The following is a 13792-nucleotide window of genomic DNA, read 5'->3' as shown; positions in this document are numbered from 1 at the left end:
ATGCATAGATCACCATTAGGAAATGTTTTTTGATGAAGTTGCTCTTTTAATTAATATTCTGAGTTGGCATACGAAGTGCTTGCGTTCATTATGACATTTTGATACAAATATCAATTATGCTATGTCCTCATTCAACTCTCTTCCATTGCCCCCTCAAAGCTGCTCACCCTTACTAGTTTCCTTTAGTCACCGAATGTCATGCTTTTGGTTACATGTCCCAAATATTCAATCACCCTTTATTTTTTCCACCTTATTCAAGATATGTCTTCTTCCCCTCTCATGCTCCCCTTCCCTTTTCATGGCCTTCCTGAATGCACACATGTGCAAACACACACACACACACACACACACACACACACACGGAGAGGGGTAATTTCCTGTCTATTATAGCTTCTGAGAAAAGAAGCAAGCATAATGTGTCTTTCTGCATCTGACCATTTTCATGAAACATAATCATTTCCAGCTCCATCATTTTTCTTCCCAAATGACATGATTTCCCCTTTCTGTATGGCTGCATGGCATTCCGTTGTGCGTTTGTACCACATTCTCTTCATCTATAACCTGGACTCCCAGAAGGAACAAAAAGCAGAACAGAAGTGGAGAATCACCACTGATCTTGAAAGATCAGTTTGTCCCTGAAGATGCAGTGTGACTGACCACCTGCCTGTACTCACGTCACCACAGCTTCCCTGTTGTGAAAGACTATACACTCAAACTGTGCATCAACAGAAACTGTCCCTAGTCAAGTGGCTCAGGCCCGCTGTAATGTCACAGCATCAGAACAAGCAACTAATACAGTATGTGACGCAATTTCCCAGAGAAGACTGCCATGCACAGCAGCCATCAGTAGAGAAACACCCTCTGCGAAGGTGGGCACCACCACCCAACAGGCTGAGGGTCTTGATGGGAACAAAAGGAAAAAAGGATCACTGAGGCAGGCTAGATATTTTTAAACAGTAGGGAAAAAAGGATTTTCTTACTCAACTTCCGTTCTCAGGATTTCAGTTCTGAGCCTATATATTTTCTCAAGGTGGTTCCTTATGGTGAACATTTCTTCAGTTTTCCTGTTGTGAACCTACTAATAGAAAACAGTCACTATCTTCAAGCCAACAGGAAACAGATCAGAGGAGCCATTCTGAAAGTGAACTCTGAAATCTCCACCTGGAAGGGAGTGTGAAAGTCTTCAAAGGCCACACCCCCTAAACTCCAAGCTCCCACTGTCATGGAGAAGCTTTGCACTTAGAAGTCTCTGTGGCAGGCAGTCATGAGCAGCCTGCTCTCAGGCAGCTTATAAAAACCAACCACCATTTCTGACCAACACTTTGTACAATCTGCTTAGAACTTTATCTGTCTTCATTTTTTTTCTTTCCCTTTAAAAGCATGATAGAATCTGAATTTCTTAGCGACACAAGGAAGTTTTTCTAACTAAATATGCATTCTCAAATTACAGTTGTCTTAAAAGCCATATATTATAAATGCATAAATATATTGCTTATACAGTGTCAATTTTTATTTTGTTTCAGATATGGCAACACTGTGGCAATAATAATTTGTCATAAATCTGGACTTAATTCTGGAACTAATCAAAACTGGCACAGAATTCACTGTTTAGGACTAAATCCCAAAGAACTGCATCCCATTTCTAATGCCAATCACAAAAAGCCTACATTGCTCCCTGTGTTGCTCCTAACAAGCTTAGATAAACCAAGAGTTCCCACAATCTTTTTCTAGAATTTGCTGAAACCAGAAAAATACTGTGGTCACTATAATGCAAATGAAGATATAAATCTTGAACAGATATAAGGAGGGATACAAGTACATGAGAGGATGTTGGCACTTCCAGACAAGGTATATAAAGCTTTGCCCTTCTCTAGTAACCACATCTTCACGTCATCTGCAATACACAAGGTCTTCCAACCCAATTGTTTGGTCCTTTCACAGAGGTGCCAATAGAGTCATGCGTGATTAACCCATTTGGTCAACCTAACCTTAAGTCACTCTTTTCTCTTACAGAAGTTGATAGTAAGAAATAAAATCTTTAGCTTTCTGTGATGCTTAGTATTGAATGTCAATCTATCAAGACTTAAAACCAAAGATTAGACAAGCCTTTGGGCAAACCTATGAAGGGTTTTCTTGGTTAGGTTATTTGAAATGGGAAGACTTATCCAATATGTGGGCAGCTCCTTCCACATGAGACCCAGACATAAGGACATCTGAGGGAAAGGATTGGGTTTTCCTGCTTGTCTTAGTGTCTTGCTGGTGAGTCCTACATTGGACAGAAGTGTACTGTTACTACGCCATCATTGCTGCTAGCTTGCTGATGTCAGAACACAGCTTCTGCCTTCTAACATGGACTAAAGACTAATGGCTCTTGAGAAATCCTCCAAGACCTTTAGCACCAGGCTAGACTACTGAGGAGTCCACCCTCAAAGACAGGCCTGCTACTTGTTCCACATTTGCCAGTGAAAAGACTGTCTTTGTTAGACAACACAAAGTGCACTGTATCAGGCAATCAAATAAGTGCATCCTTAATATATATTCATTCCATAGGATCTGTTCCTCTAGAGATTCTGATTAATATGCTCTCCAATTGCAAGGGTCATTCCATTGGCATTCATCCTTCATTTAAAGTTATTCACAAGACCAGTAAGCATGCATGCATGTGTGTGTGTGTGCGCGTGTGCACCCATGCGCATGCGTACACACACACACACACACACACACACACATGCATGCATGCACTCACTCACACACCCTAATAATCTCACTAGCATATTAACAAATATTTTTTTAATTTCAAGAATTTTAGGAGCACTGTGCCAGAAACTGGGTCAAAGGCAAAATATATTTCTCTTGTACACCCACAGTTTCAGAAGAAAAGCTGAGCAATATATACATGCCTCCTTTCTTCAAAACTTTTCTCCACTTTCAAAAAGGGAGGTTCTATTTTGGTGGCCTGACTTTCATGCTGTGATTTTAGAAAAGCATATTAGGAGACAGGAGTGCAAGAAGTAAAGAAGACGATATCATTAAGATTGGCAAGTGCTTAGGTATTCTTGAAAGAACAGAAAAGGAGAGTAGACAGAGGATAGGATAGCAAAGATTGGTGAGGGTGTAATTTTTGAGTTAGTAAGATATGGATATTCTGAGAGGGCATTTCTCTTCAAAGCAAATGATTGTGCCAGAGATATGGATAAATTTTCAGCATGCTTTGATCATATAGCTGCGTCCCTCTATTGATGGGCTTCCAATGACACATTTATAAAAATTCTGACTAATCTTAGTGAAGGTATTTCTTTGATGGTGATAACAGAAACGTTGGCCTTCATACAGCCCACTCATAAATTAAGAATATATACAGATTCATATACTGTAGGCCATCAAAAAACCAGATAGGATTAGACATACTTACTATTCTTTTTCTCCCCCTGTCCTTAAATATCCCAAATTTCCATGCTATCGTGATTTTAAAATGCTATGGAAAAAACATTCCTCCAGGTGGAAAATATAATGATCTTTTCTAAAAATCTACATGGGAGAAAGAGAAAAGGTCAATGATAAATAGATTGAGGGTGTTGGTCATAATGGCTCAGTGGGTAAAAGTGCCTACCTCCAAGCCTGATGATCTGAGTTCACTACTCAGAATGCACAGGGTGGAAGAGAATCACTTCCTACAGGTTATCTTCTGACTTCCATACATAGACTGTAGTATGTTTGCCCAAACATATACATGAGAAACAAATAAATGAAAAACTTTTAAAAAAAAAACTTAAAGGAGTGTTCTATTGGAAAGCAAATGCTCTCCGACTTTTAACCCATCTCCTACTTCTCTATACCTATAAGACAGCCAGGCTTAAAGTTACACCTCATTTACTCCCGCAGGCTTCAAGTTCACTGTAAGGTTAATTAAACTGGTATGATACCGACATAAATAGAACATTGAATGCATAGTTAATAAAGAGCTTCTCTCACTCTTTCCCACCTCTCAACCGTATGGCATTATTTTATTCCATTTCTCTATTTACACGCCCACTCTAGCATAAGAATTCAGTTCTTACTGACGATAGGAATTAAATCTCTATAAAATACCAAGTGTCTTTAAGAGAAATTCCACTGTGAATGCCTTCAAACTGGACTTCAGCCACCCTTAGCTAAAAGAAGCGGAGGAAAGAAAGGAGTGGTGCTTCCCAGGAAGTGAGAGGCAGTACCTTGGACTTGCCTTGACATCTAACCTCTTATCAGGATGATGTGCCATGGTATGAGAAACTAGGATAATAGAAATAATAGTGCAAGGGCAGAACAAAAGTTCTCTCAGAGAAACCAATGTCCTATTTTCCATATGACTGGCTTGTCCTCCAGAAGACAGGATATGAAGGAAATAAGGGGAAATTGGTTTTTTTTTCAAATGAACATTGGTTTTACCTTAACAAATCAGAAAAGGAAAGATATGACTTAAAATCTAAATCTCTGTTATATTTGTGTTGTCAGTGTTAACTACTCTCTTACTTTTGTTTTTGCATGTAACACATTAGGTTAGGAGGGGGGAGCTTCAGGACTAGAGGAAACTGAGGCTATGGAAAGGTAACTAATACATTCAGTCAGTAAGATAATTTCTTACATAATTAGTATTCCAGAAAATTAAGTGAGGTTGCAAATATTCCAAAGTTAGAAACAGTCTGCCCTTCTGCAGGTCCATCATTTTCTCTAACATAAAGCTATTTAAAATTCCTTCTACACCCTCTGTAAAAAAGACCAGTCCTGCAAGTACGTGCTGCACACCAAGTTCTTAATATCATAAGCTGCTAGAGAAATAAAAACAGTGAAAAAGCACGTAAGTAAGCCCTCAAGAGAGACAAAGTCTAAAAGTTAGCCAAGAAAAGCCATCAGTGCAGCAAGAGATCACTGGGAAAGAAAAACACCACTGCAGCCCTAACAAAAATAGGAAGAGAAATAAGGGTTTTCAGATATGAAAGAAAGTAAACTGTAAATAGCTGACAATATCATTAAGCATGCATTGTCTTCGAAAGAGTTTAGCATTTGTGTTGATAGAAGAAGTACTTGGAAGTGATTAGAGAAATCATTTTACTAACTTATTAACATTATCAGTCAACTAGCCATGAGTGCTAAAAGGCTGGTCCACTTTCTGTCCATCTCCTAGATTCTGTATTCCAGTGTCTTCCTTAAGCTTTCTTTGGCTGGTCTAACATAGCATAGGGAATGTTACCAGCCTACGCCATCCTCTCCTTCACTGACATCCTGTCCACTCCTCTGCTCTGCCTTTGCTTTGCTGTGCCCAGGAACTCTGGGTTAATTTTCCCACTAAAGATGCATAGTTTAGCAGCTTCCTCCCACAGAAGAGCAATCCAACATGTGCAATAACAGACTTTTGATGGCTCACAATGCTGTTACTTACCCTGGCTTACACAGCCATTGTAAAATGCCTTCAGGAGTGTACAGGACTGTAGTTTGCTGATGCTAAGATAGGGAGGTGGTTGGAGAACTTCTCTGAAATTAAAAGCTGGCCTAATTTGGCATCCATCTCATGGGAGGGCACCTGATACTTTTACTGATGCTATGATGTGTTTACAAATGGGAGCCTGGCATGGCTGTCTTACCAGCAGCTGACTAAAACCAAAATAGGTACTTATACCCAACCATTGAACTGATGTCAGGGACCCCTGTGGTTGAATTAGGGGAAGGATTGGAGAATTAAGAGAGAGTGACCCCATAGGAAGACCAGCAATCTCAACTTACCTAGACCCAAGATAGAGCTCCCAGAGACTGAGCCATCAACCAGGAACATACACAGGCCAGTCTGAGGCCCCACGCACAAAGGAGAGATCTACCTGGTCAGGCCTTAGGGGAAGAGGAGCCCCAGGGAATGAGGAAGTCTGATGGGGATGGAGGAGCACCCTTTCAGAGGCAAGAGGGAGGAGGAATGGGATGAGGAACTGTGAGAGGGGGAACTGAGAAGGATGGCAATGACTGAAATGTGGATAAATAAAATAAAAATTGAAAATAAAACATAAAATGAAACCCCAAAATTTAGATGATTGTCTGTCTATCCTTGACAGAAAATATATGTTTAGGGATATCGAGAATCCCTACATTTTCTTGTATGATCAAAGAATCATACAAGAAAAGAGTTTTAGTTCCCAAAGTGCATGGTATCTTCATAAATGGGGATTTATCTTCCACCTCTGGGAGGTAACCAAGGGCAACAGCAATAGGATGTATGTTTTGTGAGACTCTTGGAGAGCACTGGCCAACAACCTTTAAGAGGACCCTCTAACATATAGGTCATACCATCTGCAAATAGGGATAGTTTGTTCTTTTCTTATTTCTATCCCTTTAATTTTCTTTTCTTGCTTATTGTTTTAACTAGTACTTTTAACATGATTTTGAAAAGGAATGGGGAGAGTAGATATTCTGTCAGTGCTATTACTTTTTTCCATTTAGAGTAATCTTGACTAAGGGTAGCTTTTATTGTGTTGAGGTATGTTCCCTCTAGCCCTACATTCTCTAGGACTTTTATCTTGAAGGAATGTTGGATTTTGTTAAAGGTTTTCCCATATCTATTGAAATATAATGTGATTCTTTGTCTTGAAGTCTATTTATATAGATTATTACATTCTTAGTCTTGCATATATTGAATCATCGCTGCATTTCTGGGATAAGGCCAATATGGTCGTGGCATATATTTTGATGTATGTCTTTATTCTGTTTGCAAGTATTTTACAGAGTATTTTTGAGTCTATGTTCATCAAAGACATTTGTCTATCATTTTCTTTTCTTTACCTAATTTGGATATTGGGGTAATGGTACATGTTTTGTAGACGGAATTTGGAAAGTTTTCTTCTCTTTGTTTCATTCATTTTTACAAGTTTTTGAAGAACTGGACAGGAAAGAGTGAAGATAGACCAAGTTACTACACTAAGGTAGATTTATGCTCAAATTCTGAGACTACGAGGATGTGAAGCAAATGAACAAGGCTGTGTAGCAGAGCAAGAAATCCAAGAGGAGGTCAGCACACTTGAGGAATAGTAAAAGGTAAGGAACTAAGTAAGTCACAAAGCCAAAACAAAAGGTAGAAGCAAAAAGCTGGGATGTAGCAATGACTGTGCAAGCTCACGCACTGGAGAAAGAAGCGGGATGCCTGGAGCAGAATTAAATGCAGTAGCTAATGGTAAGGTTAGGGAGCATACAGGCTTAGTTAGAAGCATTGCAGGGCACAAGAAGAAAAGTGGGTTGATTTCAACTGCATTGTGAAAGCAGAAACAAGGACACTGGTCCATCAGACAGATGCAAAGAATGAGGGGAAATAGGCAAGCAGCCTTTGACTTGAAGAAGGAAAAAACAAACAAGAAGTCTGATTGCACAAAGCCTTTATTTACTTAGCCGAGAATTTTCCTTTTTCTATTAGAGTCCATTTAAAGAACATTACCAAACTAAGAGTCTCATGATTAAATAAAAAAAAACTAAATTAAGAATCCTTAATGGAATATAGTAGTTCCTAAATCGCCTAGCCTGACTTTCTCCTAATTCCTTCCCTGCCTCTCGCTCCTTGTAGTTTCTGTAAGCCACACTTCTAATGTGAGATCTGATTATACATTTTCTTGTATAATTTTAATACAGTCTTCTCTATTTCCTGTGTATTCATTTCAAGTAGACGAAGTATTTGTTACTGTGCCTGGAAAGACACTGCTTACTGAGTCGGGGACTATTATAATGCTTCTGTCCATATAGCCTTAAAGAAGCAGTTCCTACCACTCAGCGCGGAGCATCTTCCTTCTCAGGATGATCAGCCATTCTGACGGACACAAATGCTTGCGCTTCCTTTTGGCCTTTATTGAGCTACAAGTTCCACACTGATCCATGACATCCTAGATGAAGAAGAAAGTTCATTCATAACTTATTTGATTCTGTGAAAGATACCATGATGTACATCCATTTATCGAAGACTTGTGTCATGTTTATTTAAGTATGAGGCCAAAGTTATTCAAGTTTGCATGGGTAGGAAGAAAGAATCTAGGAAGATGATTCAGGTCTGCTGATTTTCTTGATGTTGTTTATTTTTTAATTAAAACTTTATTAAGAGGAACTTTTGGATAAAAATTGACCTCAGATTCAAAGTCTGCACATCTCCAAACCTTCTATATACCAAGCAGTGGGCCCTTAAGAGTCCCTCCCACACAACAATACCCTTGGCAGGGAATAGAGAGGCAAAGATTAAAACAGAGACTGAAGGAACACCCATTCAGAGCCTGCCCCACATGTGGCCCATACATATACAGCCACCCAATTAGACAAGATGGATGAAGCAAAGAAGTGCAGGCTGACAGGAGCCGGATGTAGATCGCTCCTGAGAGACACAGCCAGAATACAGCAAATACAGAGGCGAATGCCAGCAGCAAACCACTGAACTGAGAATAGGACCCCCGTTGAAGGAATCAGAGAAAGAACTGGAAGAGCTTGAAGGGGCTCGAGACCCCATATGTACAACAATGCCAAGCAACCAGAGCTTCCAGGAACTAAGCCACTACCCAAAGACATGGACTGACCCTGGACTCTGACCTCATAGGTAGCAATGAATATCCTAGTAAGATCACCAGTGGAAGGGGAAGCCCTGGGTCCTGCTAAGACTGAACCCCCAGTGAATGTGATTGTTGGGGGGAAGGTGGCAATGGGGGGAGGATGGAGAGGGGAACACCCATAAACAAGGGGAGGGGGAGGGATTAGGGGGATGTTTGCCCGGAAACCGGGAAAGGGAATAACACTCGAAATGTAAATAAGAAATACTCAAGTTAATAAAAAAAAAAAAAAAAGAGTCCCTCCCACTCCACAGCCTGGTGTTGGTTGCCTTGATCTTGTGTGGGTCTTTGATACATTAGATTTTCTCTGGGAAACTAACTTTTTGTTTATGTCTTTGCAAATATCTGGTTGACGTTTTACTATTTCTAACTATATAGAAACATCCTGCATCTTGTATGGTGGCACTATGGTTTCACAATTTGATATATCTAGATCCCCCCCCCCCCAGTTAGCATCAAATATAGTCTTTTCTCTACCTCCTTCATTGTGATCCCTTTGTTCAGTCCCATGGTTAGCTGCAATCGTCCTCATCTTTATCAGTAGGGCTCTGGAAAAGCCTCTCAGAGGACACCCATATCTACTTCCTTTCAGCAAGCATTTCTTGGCATCAGCAATAGTGACTGGGTTTGATGGCTGCACATAAGATGGATCCCGAGGTGGGGCAGTCTCTGGGTGGCCTTGTCTTCAGTCCCTGCTCCACAAATTGTCCCTGTATTTCTTCCTGTGAGTATGTTGTTCTCCCTTCTAAGAAGCATCCACATTTTGGTCATCCTTCTTCTTGAGCTTCATGTGGTCTGCAAATTGTATCTTGTATATTCCAAACTTTTGGGCTAATATTCACTTGTCAGTGAGTGCATACCATGAGTGTTCTTTTGTAATTGGGTTAGCTCGCTCAGGATGATACTTTCTAGTTCCATCCATTTGTCTATGAATTTCATGAAGTCATTGTTTTTAATTAATGAGTAGTACTCCATTGTGTAGATGTACTACATTTTCTGTATCCATTCCTCTGTTGAATGACATCAAGATTCTTTTCAGTTTCTGCTATTATAAATAAGGCTGCTATGAACATACTGGAACGTGTGTCCTTGTTATATGTTGGAGCATCTTTTGGGTATATGCCCAGGAGTGGTATAGCTCGGTCCAATTTTCTGAGGAACCTCCAGACTGATTTCCAGAGTGGTTGTGCTGGCTTGCAGGCCTACCAACAATGGAGAAATTTTCCTCTTTCTCCACATCCTTGCCAGCATCTGCTGTCACCTGAGTTTTTGATCTTAGCCATTCTGACTGGTATAAGGTGGAATCTCAGGGTTGTTTTGATTTGCATTTCCCTGATGGCTAAGGATGGTGAACATTTCTTTAGGTGCTTCTCAGCCATTTGGTATTCCTCAGTAGAGAATTCTTTGTTTAGCTCTATACCCTTTTTTAAATAGGATTATTCGATTCTCTGGAGTCTAACTTCTTGAGTTCTTTGTATATATTAGATATTAGCCCTCTATTGGATGTAGGATTGGTAAAGACCTGATCTGTTGGTTGCCATTTTGTCCTAATGACAGTATCCTTTGCCTTACAGAAGCTTTGCAATTTCATGAGGTCCCATTTGTCAATTCTTGATCTTAGAGTATTAGCCTAGATTCTTTAATTGTATAAAAACATTATGTAACCTTTTGAGCTAACTTTGTGGCTATATACATATCTTAGCCACTGCTCTATTTCAATGAAGTGACACCATGACCAAAGCAATCTTATAAAAGAGAGAATTTGATTGTGGGATTGCTTAACGTTTCAGAGGGTTAGTCCATTGTCCTCATATCAGGGGCAATGTGGGAGCATGGATGCACTCATGGTACTGGAATAGTAACTGAGAGCTATGTCCTGATTCACAGGTAGAAAGAACAACAGTGGGCCTAGTGTGAGCGTTTGACACCTTCCTATACAGTGCCACTTTCTGATGACTAAACATGCAAATATATGGGCCTATGAGGGACTTTTATAAAAAAAAATCCACAACACATTAAATCTTTTCGATAGTTCATATATTATAGGTGTTCCTTCTAATTAAATAGTCAAATTCCAATGCTACTTTGTGTATATATATATAGCACTTTTCTTGGGCTAAAAATATTTAAATACATTACCATTTTCGATAGAGAACACTAAATAAATTATGATACACAAGAGCAAATATTATAAATCTATTAAGCTGCTGCTAAAGACAAAGCCATAGAGAATTACTCAGCTGAAAACATCAATTTTTCAGGATAGGGTGAACCCTTATCCGTAGTGTCACAGAAATTACGTTGAAAATGAAGCATATTCACAGATACACAGAACAAAATGTAGAAACAGCTATATCAAAAACTCAGAAACTGTTACTCTGGGTCCTGTCATTCAAGTTCATTTCATCTTTACAATTTTCTATATACTTCATAGGCTTTACAAAAAAAGTTACTGGTGTGTGTGTGTGTGTGTGTGTGTGTGTGTGTGTGTGTGTGTGTGTGTGTGTGTTTGCATGTCTTTGTGTATGTTTGTGTGTGTTTCTTTAAACATGGGAAAAAAAGATAGCAATGTGACGCCTCAGTCTTCATGAGAGAAATGTGGTACAGATTAAGAAAATAGTTTCTCCCTATGTAGTTGCCTGCATATGCCTTGGTTTGGTTTCACCAGTAAACCACAGGACACCTTCCTTTCTACTCAGTTACTTCATAGCAAGCAGAAAGAGATAGTAGTGTCAATAGTTAATGATGTTCAATAAATCAAACTGATCCTTTATCAATGCTTTGAGTCAGGATTTATAGAGCCGAAGGGCTCCAGTCAGGATAACTTAATCCCACTTTGGAGGGAGAATAAAGCAATCACATCATGGGGGAAGGGGAGAGTGCAGGGAGGGAAAGACCTGGGTGGTAGAGAGGACAGGGAGGGGAAAAGGGGAACATGTTCAGGTATTGAGAGGGGAATCAGAAGTGAAGTCCTGTGGGCCAGCATAAAGAATGGAAATAAATAACCTCAGGAGGTGGGAGGTAGGGGGACCCTCTAGAATGTACCAGAGACTTGGGAGATAAGAGACATTCAGGACTCAGAAGGAGGGACCTTAGATGAAATGCCCAGCAGTGGGGAGAGACAACTTGTAGAGTCCACCTCCAGTAGAAAGACAGGACATCAATTGGAGGGAGGGAGTTGCCATACCACAGACAAAAACTCTGACACAGAATTGTTCCTGTCTAAAAGAACTGCGGGAAGAAAGATAGAGAGGAGACTGAGGCAAAGGAAGTCCAGTGACTGGCCCAAATTGGGATCCCACTCAAAAGGAGGCTCCAAGGCCTGACACTATTACTGATGCTATGGTGCTAGACACCATAGTCTAGCATGGCTGCCTGCCCTCCAAGAGGCCCAACAGGCAGCTGAAAGAGTCAGATGCAAATACTTACACCCAATCAATGGATAGAAGCCAGGAACCCCTGTGTTTGAAAAGCTGAAAGAAGCTGAGGAGGAGGGCAACCCTATAGGAAGACCAGCACAGTCTCAACTAACCTGGACACCAGAGGTCTCTCAGACACTGAGCCACCAACCAGGCAAGCACACAATAGCTGATGTGAGGTCCCTGATACTATACAGCAGAGGGCTCTAGCCTCAGTGAGAGAAGAAGCTCAAGAAACTTAAGGCCCCAGGGAGGGGGAAATCTGGTAGGGTGGGGTAGGGACTGTTGGAGAGTGGACTGGGAGAGGGATAATGACTCGACGTTAAAAAATGTTTAAGGAATAATATATTTTTTTAAAAAATCTAAAAAAATCATGAAAACATCATTTACATAGCATGCATGTTTGTAACCCCTTTTAATGTATTTAGCTCCATGGTTTGTAATAGCTTCCTGGAGTTGTGCCACCATCAAAACAGTAGTGTGTGGTCTATTCTACTCAAACTACAATGAAATCCCTAGTCCCTACCCAAAGACACTACTTCCTGTTCTTTTGTCCCCCATCCCTGGAAGTCGTTAAGCAAATTTGCTTCCTTGCCTGGATGTCTGCTGTAGACTTTTTATATAAATGCTTTATATAGTGTATCTTTTCTTTTTTTGTTGTTTGTTTGTTTGTTTTGCTGTATTTTTTTCTTCATAATTTATCTTTAATTCACATTACATTCCAATTACAGTATTCCCCCTCTTCTCCTCCTAGTCCCATCCTTTCAAATCTCTCCTCCCACTACCCCTTCCTCTTCTCCTCAGATGAGGGGAAAACCCCCTTGTGTATCACCCCACCCTGGGATACCTAGTCCCCATAGGACTAAGCACCTCCTCTCCCAATGAGGCCTAACCAAGCAGTCTGGGTAGATGATCCAATGGCAGGAAACTGTGTCAGAGTCAGCCCCTGCTCCAATTGTTAGGGGACTCAAAGGAAGACCAAACTGCACAACCGCTACAAATGTGTAGGGGCCTAGCTCCAGGCCCTGCATGCTCTTTGGTTGGTGGTTCAGTCTCTTTGAGTCCCATCAGCCCAGGTTAGTTGATTCTGTCTTCTTATGGTGTCCTTGACACCACCCCAAACCCTGCTCACTCAATCCTATCCCCCACTCTTCCACAGGACTCCCCAAGATCCACTTGATATTTAGCTATGGGTCTCTGCATCTGTTTCAATCTGCTTCTGGATGAAGCTTCCCAGTAAGAGTTATGCTAGGCTCCTGTCTGCTAGCATAGGAGAGTATCATTAATAGTGTCAAGTGTTATCACTCTCCTATAGGATAGGATTCACGTTGGGCCAGCCATTTCTTGGTCATTCCCTCATTTCTGCTTTATCTTTGCCCCTCTGCAGCTTGTAGGCAGAACAAATTTTGTGTTGAAGATTTTGTGGGTGGGCTGATGTCCCCCTCCATCCACTGGAAGTCCTATAGGAGGTGGCCACTTCAGTCTCTATATCCCCCTGCTTGTAGGAATCTCAGCTGGGGTCACACCCATGGAATCCTCATGGCTTCTCCCGTTCCAGGTCTTCAGCTAGTCTTAGAGATGCTGCCCACCTGATTTCCATTATCCTTCCCAGCCCTCTCTCACCATCATCCTAAATGAAGTAAAGCAGATCTAGAAAGATAAATATAGTATCAACTCGCTTATAATTGGACATTAGCCATAACGTGCAGGATAAACATGCTACAATCTACAGACTCAAAGAAACTGGGTAATAAGGAAAACCCAATTGAGGATGTGTGAATC

Source organism: Rattus norvegicus, chromosome 4 (genome assembly GCF_036323735.1).
Source record: "Rattus norvegicus strain BN/NHsdMcwi chromosome 4, GRCr8, whole genome shotgun sequence".
Classification (NCBI taxonomy): Eukaryota; Metazoa; Chordata; class Mammalia; order Rodentia; family Muridae; genus Rattus; species Rattus norvegicus.
This window is presented reverse-complemented; position numbering follows the sequence as displayed.